General features: G+C 35.4%; 1 protein-coding gene across 2 annotated transcripts in view; it reads right to left on the minus strand.

Moving 5' to 3' along the window:
* Positions 1–14,097, minus strand: part of LOC101890509 (uncharacterized) — a 439,481-nt gene that overhangs the window by 197,720 nt on the left and 227,664 nt on the right. The window lies entirely within an intron of this gene.

Genomic DNA, 14,097 nt, shown 5'->3' on the forward strand with positions numbered 1-14,097 from the left:
TGACATAGGTTGATTTTCTCCACTAAACATGTCGAGACTTTGATATGGGTCTGTACTGGAAATAATTGGTCCTTTCTCGGTTATCTTTTCCATTTCCTTTGTAAAATGTATGACTGCACAAATCACATGCCTGAGAGCCAACTTCACCTACTGTCGCGCTCTTACACCGGTGTCGTTGTTCTTTTTTTTTATTTAAATTCTCAAGTGTTTTGTTTTTTGTCATTGTTTTTTTTTTCTGATCCCGAATTTAAAGTGCTTATTTAGGGACGTGACATTTTTTGCTAATGTTAAATGCTATATTTCCATTTGAAATTTTACCTACCTTTGAAGTTCAAAGCAAGGCAAATAAGCAATATACAAAGCACAACAATTTCAAAATATTCATTAGTATGCTAATTAGTTTTGAGCCCAAAAAAAAAAAAAAAAAATTAATCGTATTCCTGAGTAGACAAATGAACAAACATTAGCGAATGGCGTACTAGATTGGGGGGTCGTCGCAGGAAGCATTTAATATCCTGTTGTCACAGTTAATTCACAATAATTATCATAAAGGACAATGTTAGTAAAATGGACAATACTACCATTCTCTTGTATTCATTTCTCGATACATTTTTCTTCCATTCTAATTGGCATTTCATTGTAGGAAATACTAAACAATGCGATAATTTTGAGCAGGAAATTTATTTTTACTAAATATACCATCTTCGAGAAATCACTGTTGTAACTAGAATCAATTAGGACGAAGGAAACATTCGATCACAATAAGGAGTAGGAATTTTGGATTCTTCAAAGAATTGATGTTATTCAAATGAAAACAATAACCAGGACAAAATAATAACAATAAACAATAAATAATAAGAATAAAAGTCGGGTGAAATCGATCGGATGATACCTTATCCTTATGTAAAACATACCAACTATGATCGTTGATGAATGTGTAATACGGCTTTAGAGTAGTCAAACTTTGAAGTCGAATAGAACTACTATGTGAGAGCTATATCTTAATCGATTTCCACTAAATTTCATTATCATCATCATGGTATTCAACGCATACTTTGAAAAGGCTTGAGTTTTGAATCAATTTCCCTTTAGAATGAAGTCTGAAGAGTTTGGAATCATATAACAAGGGCGTCCTAACTAGAACGCAATTTTTAAATAAAACACAGATATTAAACCAGTAAAGAAAGTCTTAAAGTCGGGCGGGGCCGACTTTATGATACCATACACCACTTTGCTAATTAAGTAGAGCTCCACATAACAATTAAAAGTTTTTATGGGAGAATTCCATCATACACGCTATGATTATAATTATAATTTAAAGTTCAAAGGAATAAATATGCCGAAGCATTTGTATCTTTTAAATTCGGACTTGTATTGCCCATTTGGTGCACAATTTATTTGAAATCAGATAAAGATATATATTGGAGCTATATCTAAATCTGAACCAACCTCCATAAAATTTGGCAAAGATATTTCTGAGCTGTATTTGATATATTTCCCTGAATATCGTTGTTACGGAGTGCATATTACGGTTGTTGGTAACAAATATAACAAATCGGATGAATAATATATATGGAAGCTATAGCTATATCTGAACCGATCTTCACCAAATTTGACATACTAGCTTCTAGACTCAATTCGGTCGTAAGTGCCAAATTCCATCCCATTTGGACAAATATTAGACGTTTGGTGCACAATAAAAGGTAAATCGGACGAAATTATATATTGGAGCTATATCCAAATCTGAACCGATCTCGATAAAATTTGGCAAATGTATTTCTGAGCTGTATTTAATATATTTCCCCAAATATTGTTGTTGCAGAGTGCATATTACGGCGGCGGTGGAAAAAAAATAACAAATCGGATGAACAATATATATGGGAGCTATAGCTATATCTGAACCGATTTCGATAAAATTTGGCATACTCATTTTCAGGCCTAATTTGGGTGTATATGCAAAATTCAATTCGGGCTGATATTACACGTTTGGTGCACAATAAAAGGCAAATCGGACAAAGATGTATATGGGAGCTATACCTAAATTTTGACCAATTATCTCCAATTTCAATAGGGTTCGTCCTTGGGCCAAACAAAAGATCATTGCAAAATTTCATCTGGATCGGGCAATAAATGCGATCTGTACTTTGTTTACAAAAATACATGGACAGACGAACAGACGGACGGACAGACGGACGGACGGACAGACGGACGGACGGACAGACGGACGGACATGCATAAATCGACTCAGAATGTGATTCTTTGCAGATTATCAAAAGGAACTATGGGTCTATCTCGTTTCCTTCTGCCTGTTACAAACAAATGCACAAAGACATAATACCCTGACCACCTTGTGGTGTAGGGTATAAAAATGTGAAACCTTATTATATCACAAAGTAGACAGAATGAGGTTATTTATGGAACAACATATTGTGCAGAGGGCCGAGATGAAATTTTCAATGACCGTTTTGATAAATGCTGCTGTACTCGTATTTCATTAACACAGTGTCAAATTTCCCATTTTAAGGCTTAAGTCGTCGTCGGCTTATACGCGTAAGCCATGGACTTCAAAAAATTCTAAAGAAAACCAGAGAAGACTGTGAACCTTTTTTGAATGCACATTATGTCTCTGCATCAGTTATAATTTGGAACCAGGTGGAACTAATAAATATCCAAATCTGAATAGATTTTCACCAAATTTAACAAAGGCATTTTCACCTCACGTATCATATATGCTATAGAGTACATAATATGACTTCATGAAGAATTATATTAGAAAACAAGTAAAAAAGCTGTAAGTTCAGCCGTGCCAAATTTTGAATACCCTCAACCATTTGGAACGAATTTTGCAATTTTCAAAAAAAGAAAAAATATTAAAATCTTAAAAACAGCGAATGCAGCTGTTATATTAACGAAACTTGAAAAAATATCGGTGACGATATTTAACGACATTATTAAAATCATTAAAATATCGAATATCGCGAGGTACCGTTATATGGGGACTATACGAAGACGTAGACCTGCACAGGCAATTTTCTTCAGTATCCATTACGAACTTCATATACCAAATTTGAAACAATTCCGGTGAATAATGTCGCTAAAATCATCAAAATACCGAATATCGGGAGTTGCCGTTATATAGGGGCTATACGAAGACGTGGACCTGCACAGACAATTTTCTGTCTTAAGCAGTAGTATCCATTACGAACTTCAAATGCGATTTTTGTAACATTTTCGGTAAATAATAACGCTAAAATCATCAAAACACCGAATAAGGGTGGTACCGTTATATGGGGGCTATACGAACCCATAGACCTGCACAGGCAATTTTCTGTCATAAGCTGAAGTATCCATTACGAACTTCAAATACCAAATTTGAAACACTTCCGGTGAATAATGTCGATAAAATCACCAAATTACGGAATATCGAGAGGTATCGTTACATTGGGGCTATACCAAAACGTGGACCTAAATGGCCTATTTTCAATACCAAAAGTCCTGCAGACATAATATACATTTGAGTAAAATGTTATCAACCTACTTCATTTCTTTCGGAAGCTAGGGTGATTTTCACAGACGGACAAACGGATAAACGAACATACGGACGGACATCGATAAATCGACATAGAATTGTATGCTGATCAAGAATATATATACTTTGTGGGGTCTAAAATGTATATTTTAAGGTGCTACAAACGGAATGACAAACTTGATATACCCTCCATACTATGGTGGAGGGTATAATAAACATTGGAGCCATAATTATATGGGAACCGAGTTTCATGAAATGGTAAAATTCGGTTTAATGTAAGAAAGCCATCCAATTTAGGCTGATATTACATATTTGGTGTACAATAACTGTAAAATCGGATGAGGATATCGGATGGAAGCTATATCCAAGTCTGAACCGATCTCGATAAAATTTGATAGAGGTACTTGAGCTATATCTTATTTCTGGTACCAAATACCAAATATCATTGTTTTGTTTTAATGAAATATATGTATCGAATGAAATATATGTATGTATGTGACAAAATTCACTTCATTTGGGCTTATACTAACCGTTTGGTGCACAATGAACCTGAAATTGGATAAAGGTTTATATATGGAAGATATATCCAAATCTGAAAAGATCTTGATAAAATTTGGGAGAGGCCTTTCTGAGCTGTATTTGATATCTTCTCCCGAATAATTCTGTTTATAGTTTATATTATGTACTAAAAATTACATTCTTTGAATTGGGCAAACGGAATGGGCTAAAAATTTGAAAGAGAATTGCTGATGGAGTGCAGGATAAATATACCAAAGTTTTTTTTTTTTTGAAAATTCAATCTTTTAGGGTAGGAAAAGTTCTAATATGGTACTAAACTTCTAAAATGGTACTATTTGACATAATATGAACGAAAAGAGCTAAAACTTAAAATTTGATATGATAATCAAGATTGGAAAGTAAGATTCATATATGAAGGTAGTTTTGGAAATTGTTAGTAAGTGTACGAACTGTAATAGAAATTTAATGTAGATGTCACTCTTGGTGTGTGTGTGTGATTAAGATATGGAATTTGTTTTGCAAATGTGTGCTATAATTGTCCGAAAATAACTAAGTGGTACTAGATGAAGTATTGGGTGAGGAGATAGTACTAGAAATAAGAATTTTGACATTGAGCTCACTGTTGGTATCGGGGATTGAGATTTTGAGGTGGGTTCGGAACTGCGTTCTATAATTGTACGAAAAATACTAAATAGTACCAAATTTGGTATTTGACGAAGGAATAGTTTTTAAATTCTGAAATTTGAAACTTGTTATTGAATAAATGTATTGAGCTGGAGTCTCGAAATTTAATGTTGAAGTCTCTGTTAGTATCTGGTGTCGAAAAGTACTAAATGTTACTAAATTTGGTATTGGGTGAGTGAATAGAGCTGAAATTCTGAAATTTGATATTGAAGTCACTGACGGTTTCTGGGTTTTACATATGTAGACGTTTAAAAAGTGTTGGCCAGAAAAATTGGAAGTGAGTCAACTGTGCAATGATTTTACTAATATCCTCTTTGGTAAATTCATCAATTTTGACAACTTCTTCGTGTAAAAGGTAAACATTTTCCCATTATTTTTTTGCAAAAAAAAAAAAAAAAAAAAAAAAATAATAATAATAATAATAATAATATTAGAAAACCGTGAAGGTTTGAAAATTTGGTACGTTGATGAAGATTTGTTTAGAAAATTTTGTCATAAAGAAACCAGTAAAGAAAGTCCTAAAGTCGGGCGGGTCCGATTTTATGATACCCTACACCACTTTGCTAATTTAGTTGAGCTCCACATAACAAGTAAAAGTTTTTATGGGCGAATTCAATCATACACCCTATGATTATAATTATAATTTAAAATTTAAAGGACTAAATACGCCGAAGCATTTGTATCTTTTAAATGAGGACTTGTATTGCCCATTTGATGTAATTTGAAATCGGATAAAGATATATATAGGAGCTATATCCAAATCGGAACCGATCTCGATAAAATTTGGCAAAGATATTTCTGAGCTGTATTTGATATATTTCTCTGAATATCGTTGTTACGGAGTGCATATTACGGCTGTGGGTAACAAATATGACAAATCGGATGAACAGTATATATGGGAGCTATAGCTATATCTGAACCGAACATCACCAAATTTGACATACTAGCTTGTAGACTCAATTCGGCCGTAAGTGCTAAATTTCATCCCATTTGGACAAATCTTAGACGTTAGAAGTTATATATAGGAGCTATATCTAAATATTGACCGATTATCTCCAATTTCAATAGGGTTGGATAGGGCAATAAATGCGAACTGTACTTTGTTTACAAAAATACATGAACAGACGGCCGGACAGACGGACGGACGGACGGACATGCATAAATCGACTCAGAATGTGATTCTATGCTGATCATCAAAAGGAACTATGGGTCTATCTCGTTTCCTTTTGAATGTTACAAACAAATGCACAAAGACATAATACCCTGACCACCTTGTGGTGTAGGGTATAAAAACGTGAAGGTCTGAAAATTTGGTACGTTGATGAAGATTTGTTTAGAAAATTTTGTCATAAAGAAAAAACTATACATTTTGAGTACAAAAAAGACGTAACACGAGTTGCTGGAATGAATTCCCATTCCCAAATTTAAGGTGGACTTTTCGCTGACTAAGTATCGGGCACTTGCTAGTACTACATATATACTTATAAGTATAATTATAACGTTGTCCAAAAACAAAATGTTAAAAAACATGGAGTCCCTGCCGTGTTTACATTATTTTCTTAAATTCACTCAGATATTACGCATTTGGTGTAATCGCAGAATGGGCCTTGAGAGCTTGAGTCTCCTCCGCAATGTATATTTTGCTGACCTGCTGGTTGATATGGTTTCGAAAGGCATTTTTGTGTTCATCCCAGATGTGAGCTATATCCAAATCTGAATAATCTCGCTTAAATCATCAAAATATCGATAAAGAGAGGTACCGTTATGTATGATGTATACGAAGACGTAGACCTGCATATAAATTTTTCTATCATAGATTGAAGTGTCCATCTCTTTAAAATCGTAAAAGTACCGAATATTGGGAAGTACCGTTATATGGGGCCTATACGAAGACGTGGGCCTATATGTAATTTTTTGTCATAGTTATATTTTGTGGATTCTTACATGAGTATTTCAAGGAGGTACAAACGGAATGATGAAGTTAATATACCCTCCATAGTATGGTGTATGGTATACAAATATAGAAAATTTTCGGTATGGCGAGACTATATCGTTTTATAACCTGACTCCCTAAATTGTAGCTGATTGGGTTAAAAAATTCATCTGACCACTTAGGCATACTTAAAATTGGTAGGTTGCATTAAATGGAGGTTATATTAAATAGTGGACCGATATTGACACATTTTAGTGAGAAACAAGTAAAAAAGCTGTAAGTTCGGCCGGGCCGAACTTTGAATACCCTCCACCATTTGGAACGAATTAGAAAATTTTCAAAAAAAAAAATCCAATAAAAATTCTTTTAAAATCTTTAAAATATCTAATATAGGAAGGTGCCGATATATGGGGGGATATACGATATTGTGGACCTATAAAGACAAATCTATGTCTGCGTGTAAAGTACTCACAAGGAACTCCATGTGTGGATTTTCAGGCAATACGATTGGAAAATGTGGCTAAAATCATCAAAATACCGAATATCGCGGGGTACCGTTATATGGGAGCTATACGTTATCGTTAACCTATATAGAGAATTCTCTGTCGGTGGGTAAAGTGCTCACAAAGAACCCCTTGTGTACAAAGAACCCCTTGTGACCATTCCGTTGAAAAATATGGCTAAAAACATCAAAATACCGAATATCGGGGGTACCGTTATATGAGGGCTATACAATATCTATATAGATAATTCTCTGCCGAGGTATAAAGTACCCACAAGGAACTCCTTGTGTGGATTTTCAGACAATTCCGATGAAAAATGTGGTCAAATCATAAAATACCGAATATCGGGGGGGTACCGTTATATGGGGGATATACGATATCGTGGACCTGTATAGACAATTCTCTCTCAGGGGGTGAAGTACTCACAAGGAACTACTTGTGTTGATTTTAAGACAATTCCATTGAAAAGCGTGGCTAACATCATCAATATACCGAATATCGGAGGTTACAGTTATATGGGGGATGTACGATAACGTGAACCTATATAGAAACTTCATTTTGAGGCGGTAAAATGCCCACAAGGGACTCCTTTTGTGGATTTTCAGACAATTCCGTTGACAAATGTGGCTAAAATCATCAAAATACCAAATATCGGGGGTACCGTTATATGGGGGCTATACGATATTGTCGACCTATATAGATAATTCTCTGCCGAGGTATAAAGTACCCACAAGGAACTCCTTGTGTGGATTTTCAGACAATTGCGTTGAAAAATGTGGGTAAAATCATCAAAATACCGAATATCGGGGGGTACCGTTATATGGGGGCTATACGATATTGTGGACCTATATAGACAATTCTCTGCCGAGGTATAAAGTACCCACAAGGAACTCCTTGTGTGGATTTTCAGAAAATTCCGTTGAAAAATGTGGGTAAAATCATCAAAATACCGAATATCGGGGGGGTACCGTTACATGGGGGCTATACGATATCGTGGACCTATATGGACAATTCTCTGCTGAGTTATAAAGTACCCATAAGGAACTCCTTGTGTGGATTTTCAGACAATTCCGTTGACAAATGTGGCTAAAATCATCAAAATACCAAATATCGGGGGTACCGTTATATGGGGGCTATACGATATTGTCGACCTATATAGATAATTCTCTGCCGAGGTATAAAGTACCCACAAGGAACTCCTTGTGTGGATTTTCAGACAATTGCGTTGAAAAATGTGGGTAAAATCATCAAAATACCGAATATCGGGGGGTACCGTTATATGGGGGCTATACGATATTGTGGACCTATATAGACAATTCTCTGCCGAGGTATAAAGTACCCGCAAGGAACTCCTTGTGTGGATTTTCAGAAAATTCCGTTGAAAAATGTGGGTAAAATCATCAAAATACCGAATATCGGGGGGTACCGTTACATGGGGGCTATACGATATCGTGGACCTATATGGACAAGTCTCTGCTGAGTTATAAAGTACCCATAAGGAACTCCTTGTGTGGATTTTCAGACAATTCCGTTGAAAAATGTGGGTAAAATCATCAAAATACCGAATATCGGGGGGTACCGTTACATGGGGGCTATACGATATTGTGGACCTATATAGATAATTCTCTGCCGAGGTATAAAGTACCCACAAAGTACTCCTTGTGTGGATTATCAGACAATTCCGTTGAAAAATGTGGGTAAAAGCATCAAAATACCGAATATCGGGGGGTACCGTTATATGGGGGCTATACGATATCGTGGACCGATATAGTCCATCTTCGAACTTGATCTGCAGGCAAAATTTTAGCAAAATTTTAGCTTCCTATCTTAATTCGTTTTGACTGTAGCGTGATTACAACAGACGGACAGACGGACGGACAGGGCTAAATCGTCTTAGAATTTTACGCTGATCAAGAATATATATACTTTGTTGGGTCTAAAATGATTATTTCGATGAGTTACAAACGGAATGACAAAGTTAATATACCCTCCATACCTTTTTTGGTGGAGGGTATAAAAAACATTTTTACGGAAAGCCGAAATTGATGCTGACTACGTTGGTGTTGGGAGGTACTTCGTATACCGAATTTCAGGATGTTATGTTATATCTATCGGATAAAATTAAACTGTATGGACATAGGAGGTGGTATCTTTTACGAAGTTGAAAAATGTGACTTAAACCTTTAAATGTCGAAAAGGTACTGTCAGACAAGTTATTTCCTAATGTGAACTTCAAATATCAAATTGGAAACACTTTCGTTAAAAATTTGGCTAAAATTACAAAAATACGAAATATCGGGTAGTTTCGTAACCCAAGAAACCGAAATAAAGAGCAACTGTGCAAATTACTGAAATCTTAATTACCCAATACCGCAATGTAGACCTAAGATGATTTCTTTCAAGTACAACATCTTAATGTCTAAACTATGTCGAAGTCTTTTAATTAAACAAAAAAATTTTCCACCTTCTCAGAACCCTACGAATTTTTGAATACATTGTTTACTATTCACTAGAAATCCACACAAAAATTTCAATATTTTTTGTTGCTCTCATAACTTACGGCCATTGTGCAATTCGTGTTTTTCTGAATGCTGCTCTCCTTGTACCGGCAAATGTGTTAGGAAAACAAAACTAATTAAACGAAGATAATTACTTTTCTTTTTCTACGCTCGAATGTATCTAAGGAATTTTCTCATTGTTTTACTTCTTTTTTTTGTCGCAATCTTGTGTTTTGCTTTGTTGTATTTCTCTTTCTGTTGTTATTTAATTTTAACAAATAATGTAACGAATGGACAAGGAGCAAATACATTGTTTTTTTATTAATGTCAAGTGAATGGACGGACCACTGTGATGGCAATTATAGGTATTATTGTTGTTTTCCTTGGCATTTCAGTCTGTTTTGTGTTTTACCTTCGCAATGTGTCAAGGAAAACGGGAACAATGTAAATCCGTATAAATCGAATTGCTAAATAAGATGGACAATTAAAGTATTTGTCAAATTACAAAGTTTTTTCTTTTTAAACGAATGTGAAGCTTTTTTTCACTTTGCTGCAGCAGATGTTCAACTTTGTATTTGCAATTTTGTATTGGATTGGGTGTATAAGTTTTACCAATGGTATTCGAGGCCATTTGAAAAATCGCCCAAAGAATATAGATTCAAAAATGTTATTGCCATTTTTTTCTAGAAAATATCTTGGGGATATTTAATAAATTTTTTAATCCGACAACAGTCATCCTTTTCAACACTTTGAATTGTTTGCAGTACGGATTGAGACAACAAGTCTGATTGACGATAAACTTTTGAAAGCTCTCAAAATGTTCACATTTTAAACAAAACAAAAATTCAAACAAAGTTAGAACAACATGAAGTACCCAGTAAAAACTTGGAAGCTGTATGAGCCACATTATTAGTATAGCAAACAAGCTATCTTCTGCCTTACCAGTAGACTTAAAATAATGGGTTATCCCTTAAAAAATTAAAAAACCACAAAAACATATATTCTCATTGCCTAGTATTGAGTAAAGTCGGCACAGACTTGGAACTTGAAATATTTACAAAAAATTTCGTCAAAAAATACTGCTCAAAGCAAAATCGTTATATGGGGGCTAGACGAAGACGTGGTCCTACATAAGTAATTTTTTGTCAAAAACTGTAGTACCGATTCCGAAATTTGAAAAAAAAAATCTGTAACAAGTGTCGCTAATATTATCAAAATACTGAATAAATGGAAGTGCAGATATATGTGGGCTCTATGAATACATGGGCCTACATAAACAATTTTCCGTCATAGGCTGTTGTACCCGTTACGAACTTTAAATACGAAATTTGAAACAATTCCGTTAAAAAATATTGGTAAAAAATCTCGCTAAGATCATCAAACTACCGAATATCGGGAGGTACCGTTATATAGGGGCTATACGAAGACGTGGACCTGCACAAACAATTATCTGTCATAGGCTGTAGTATCCATTACGAACTTCAAATTTCAAATTTGAAACAATTCCGGTAAATAATGTCGTTAAAATCATCAAAATACCGAATATCTGGGGGTACCGTTACATGGGGGCTATACGAAGACTTGGACCTACATGGCCCATTTTCTGTCTTTAGCCGTAGTATCTATTACGAACCTTAAATACCAATTTTGAAACAATTCCGGTAAATAATGTCGGGGGGTACCGTTGTATGGGGGTCATACGATGTCGTGTACCTATGTCGTCTCCCATGGGGTAAAGTATTCAGAAGGAACTTATTTTGTGGATTTCCCGACAAGGCCATTGAAAAATGTGTCTGAAATCATCAAGATACCGAATATAGGGAGGTACCGTTATATGGGGATAGACGATATAGTTTACCTATACAGACAGTTCTCTTCCGGGAGATAAAGTACTCAGAAGGGACTCCTTGCGTTAATTTTCAGACAATTCCATTGAAAAATTTGGCTAAAATCATTAAAATTCCGGGAGGTAAACTTATATGGAGTCTATACAATATCGTATACCTATATAGACTGCTTGCGTATAATTTCTGACAATTCTATTGACAAATGGGGCTAAATTCATCAAAATACGGAAAAAGGGCGCTATACAATATCCTGGAGCGATATAGCTCATCTTCGTAATTCACCTGTCTTCCGACAAAAAACTGATATGTGCAAAATTTTAGCTTTTTAACATAATTCGGTTAATTTCTAGTGTGATTACAACAGACGGATAGACGGACGGACAGACAGGGCTAAATTGTCTTATAATTTTACGCTGATCAAGAATATATACTTTGTTAGGTCTAAAATGGACCGAAATAGCTATTAGATCTCTGGTTAACCGAAATATTGAGACACATAGTTTCATGAAAATTGCTGCTTTTTTGTTCGCATGCTATAAGAGTTATAATTATTCAAAATGTTGACCCATTGTGGGGGAGGTACCAGAGGGAGTGGAGCGAAAAATTCCATATTCACATCAGATCTCTTGTTGAACGAAATATTAAGATAAGCATAGTTTGAAAAGTATCGCCGACTTGTTTCGCATAATATAAGGGATATAATTATTAAAAATGTTGACCCTTTGTTAGGAAGGTACCAGAAGGAGTGAACAGATGTATTCCATCTTCACACCAGTTTTTGTGGTAGTAAAAATATTGGAATGTGCGAAGCTTAGAACGAATTAGATGCTTATTTCGCATTTTATTTTTGTTTTGGTTATTCAACATTTTTAAAATTTGTGGGGGAGGTGCCATAAGGAGTGGGCCGATATCTACCATCTTCACAACAAATCTTGAGTTAACAGAAATATTGAGGTGTGACGAGTTTCAAAGGAATTGAATGCTCATTTTCGCGTTCTATGAATTCCGTGGCTATTCAAAATGTTGACCCATTGTGGGGAGGTAGCAAAAGGAGTGGACCGATATATCCCATCTACATGATAAATCTTGTATAAATAATAATATTGGGATGTTTGAAATTTGAAGACAATCGGATGCTTATTTCTGATGAAAAACTGCAACCAACTTCAGACTGCTGTAATTTCTAAGCCACTAGTCCGACAACTGTTAAAATTACTCCAGTCACAGTTCATTATGTTGTATACAAGCGTGCAAAAGCATTTTGGTGAGAATTTTCCAGAAAGAAAGTTATTCTGATGGCATTAAGGGTGATAATGTGATTTCTTTATATTTGGCTGAATTAATCGACCGTGGATCGAATTAATCAGAATAAATGCCGAATATTATCGCGTAAATATTCTGAAGAGTGTATTAAAGCCTTGGGCACGCAAACATTTTGGCCGCAGACCTTGGACATTCCAACAGGACTCAGCACTCGCCACCCAAGAGTGGTTAAAAATGAGGTTCCTCCCTTCATTTCCAGTGCACAATGGCCACCAAAATCTCCGGATACCAATCCGTTGGACTATTGTGTCTGGAGTATTTTGGAAAACAAGGTTGGCACTAAAAAATACCAAAGTGTCGACCACCTCAAGTTGACGCTTCGCCGGGAATGGGCCAAAATACCGCAGAGCAACATTAAAAAAATATAAAAATTATGGTGTTTGACTTCCTTGAAGTTTTTATACCCTCCACCTTGGAAAGGAGGGTATATTAACTTTGTCATTCCGTTTGTAACATCCTTAAATATTCGTCTTAGACCCCATAAAGTATATATATTCATAATCAGCATAAAATTCTAAGTCGATTTAACGATGTCCGTCTGTCTGTCTGTCCGTCTGTCTGTCTGTTGAAATCACGATACAGCCCACAATATTTGACGTAGAGCGCCAAAATTTAGCAGAGCTATTTGCATTGTGTCTAGGTTGGTTGGTATTGAAAATGAGATATATCGGTCCACGTTCTGGTATAGTCCCCATATAACGGTAGCTCCCGATATTCGGTATTTTGATGATTTATGCAACATTTTTTCACGGATTTGTCTGGAAATTGGTATTTGTAGGTCATAACGGGTCGCTGAGCGTGTGGAAAAACATTGTATGTATAGGTCCACGTTGTGGTATAGCCCCCATATAATGGTACCCCCCGATATTCGGTAATTTGATGATTTTTGCAACATTTTTTTCACGGATTTGTTTGAAAATTGGTATTTGTTGGTCATAATGGGTTCCAGCTCCGGTGGCGAAACATTGCATGTATGGGTCCATGATGTGGTATAGCCCCCATATAACGGTACCTCCCTATATTCGGTAATTTGATGATTTTTGCCACATTTTTTCACGGATTTGTCTAAAAATTGGTATTTGTGGGTCATAATGGGTCCTAGTTCGTGTGGCGAAACATTGTAATTATAGGTCCACGTTTTGGTGTGGCCCCCATATAACGGTACCTCCCAATATTCGGTAATTTGATGATTTTTGACACATTTTTTTCACTGATTTGTCTAAAATTGGTATTTGTGGGTCATAATGGGTCCTAGTTCGTG

Source organism: Musca domestica, unplaced genomic scaffold (genome assembly GCF_030504385.1).
Source record: "Musca domestica strain aabys unplaced genomic scaffold, Musca_domestica.polishedcontigs.V.1.1 9, whole genome shotgun sequence".
NCBI lineage: Eukaryota > Metazoa > Arthropoda > Insecta > Diptera > Muscidae > Musca > Musca domestica.